This window comes from Vigna radiata, chromosome 5, assembly GCF_000741045.1.
Source record: "Vigna radiata var. radiata cultivar VC1973A chromosome 5, Vradiata_ver6, whole genome shotgun sequence".
In the NCBI taxonomy this organism is placed as follows: Eukaryota; Viridiplantae; Streptophyta; class Magnoliopsida; order Fabales; family Fabaceae; genus Vigna; species Vigna radiata.
The window spans coordinates 8,478,391-8,480,921 of NC_028355.1; positions in this window are offsets into that span (position 1 = coordinate 8,478,391).

The window sequence follows — 2,531 nt, forward strand, 5'->3', positions numbered from 1 at the left end:
CATTGCATGTTTATTTTGTGTTTTTGCATCCACAACAATTAATTTTTCTCTACAAGTCTTACGATCTCAATTCACACGAACGATAAAGCTTTTCGAGTCTCTTGGGAAGAACGATATCGGGCATTACCGGTTATATTACTTGAACGATCTGGTACACTTGCCAGTGAGTCAATAACATCCGTCCCTAGTTACCTATTTGTGCCAGTAGGCAGGAGTGGACACTTCTGTTCCACCCTTCGAGAGGCCGAGGAGTGCTATTAATGCCTCCTATTTTCGTCAGTATTGTAGAGGGGGGATGAGCCAGTTGGAGCAGCCCCTAGGAGACGTCCTATGAGGGCAACAACACAGCAGGAGGATGAGCCTGCAGATGCACCGGCAGAGCAGCCTAAGCCATTCCAGATGAGAGACATGTACATGTCTATGATGGAGGTGAGGATGGAGTCCATTTACAGAGGGTAGGAGGCCACTGCCGAGATGATCATAGGACTTTATAACCAGGCCACCAGTGCACAAGTGGACTATGGATGAGTTTCGTAGTGTGATGGCTTGGCCTCGAGGACAGGCACATGGTAGTGGGTTCGGAGCTGCTGGAACTTCAGGAGGACAAGATGATGAAGAGTTTGAGGATGCCTAGGAGGATGAGGATGATGATGACTCGGATGAGGATCTGCGTTGATGACATCTACTAGTGGATGTCAAGCACTGACATGGATTTTTCTTTTTTCTTTTTCTTTGTACTTTGAATTAGTAGTATAGGTTAAATTTATGTTTGAGTCTATGCTTGGCTTGTACACTTATTCAGATAATGGTTCCAATTTATTGAATGATGAGTTGTTTACTATTGATGATTGATTGTGGATGATGATTGAGAATGTGTGAATGTTGATATCCAGGTTGATGGTTCACTAGTATGTGAACAGATGAGTAAGTGATTCATGATTGTGATTGTGATGCTAAGCAAGATTCATGTGTGAAGTAAGAAAGCATGATTATGTGAGGTATTGAGCTTCAGAGTTTTATTGTTGTGTGTACTGTTTACAGTGAATCATGAATGGTATTGACTTAATCTAGATAATTGATTGAATTGCATGTGTGTGTCATAGGATCAAAGCCATTCTTGGAAAGCCCTTACTTAGCTAAATTTTCACCCAAAGAATTGTAAATAATATACCCTTTTTGAACCTTGACCTTAAACAGTATGAAAACCCTTGATTGAATTGATTTACCTTGAGTTAGGGTTGAGAATAATTATATGTGTTGAAAAGCTTCAAGTTTGGGGTTGAATGGGGAAAGTGAAAGGCAAAGAAAAAGGAAAGCATTGAGTTCAAAAGTATGAAAAAGAAAAATGCATGTGAAAAAAAAGAAAAGAAGAAAAGAGAAAAAGCATGTAAAGTGAACTCAATGTAAAATGAAAAAGGGGAAATTTGGGAATGAGTGAGATTGGTTAAAAAGAGAGTGTGCTTGAACTTTAAATGATGAATTAAACTCTCCTAGCTCAAGGATTTTGTATTCCAGAAAAACCAATTTTCTTGTTAGCCCAGCCACAATTCAAGCCTTGGAAAAAGTCCTTGTGATGACATGTGCATGTGAAAGATGTTGATTGTTTTAGATGAATGACAATATTGTTTTATGTGACATGTGAACAATAGAGAGTAGAGTGACCTCTTAAACACTTGAGTGATTGAGTGAAACACTTGCTTGGTGGGAATTGTTAAATCCATGTTTACATCTATGTTTAGTTGATTGATCATTCATGAATAAAGCATCTGTTGGAAAAAAAATTTATTATGTGAACTAATTTGGATTGAAAACATGCATACATCTTTGTAGGATTCCACTGAAATTTGAAATTATATAATAACTTGTCATGGGAAAAAGGAGTTTTGAAAAGTGTGAATTATTTGATGAAGAAGTGGAAAGCTAGGTTTTGTCTTGTTTGCTTGAGGACAAGCAAAGTTCTAAGTTTGTGGTTGTGATAACGGTCTGAAAACCGTTATTTTCATGCTTAAATTTGATAGTAAAACACACCCTTTATGGCTTAGAATGAGCTTTAAATCAAGTAAAACACTTAGTTGAGTCTCTTGAGATTCAAAAGTTGGTTTTAGCAATATTATGCTTTTTTTGTAGGGTTTTTAGATAAATTAAAGATGGAAGTGAAGTAAGGTGGACTTAGACCCATGAAAGAAGGAGAAAAATGATGAAAAGAAGGGTCAAGCAAGCCGCTGAGCACCAGAATGGTCCGCTGAGCGCTCAGAGCGATTAGAGGAAAACCGCTGAGTGGCAAAACTGACCGTTGAGCGGTCAGAGCGGCTAGAGGCAAACCGCTGAGCGGTCAAATTAGGCGCCTAGGCGGTTGTCTGTTTTTTTAGCTAGATTCTGTAAATCTTTCTGTTATCTATCTGTTATCTTTTTGGGCTTATATATAGCCCCAATGCGAATTAGAAGAGGATTCTTTTGGCAGAGAGAAACGTCCAGAGCTATTCCACACACCTTGGAGGAGGTTCCTTGGATGCTTAGGCTCCATTCAACCA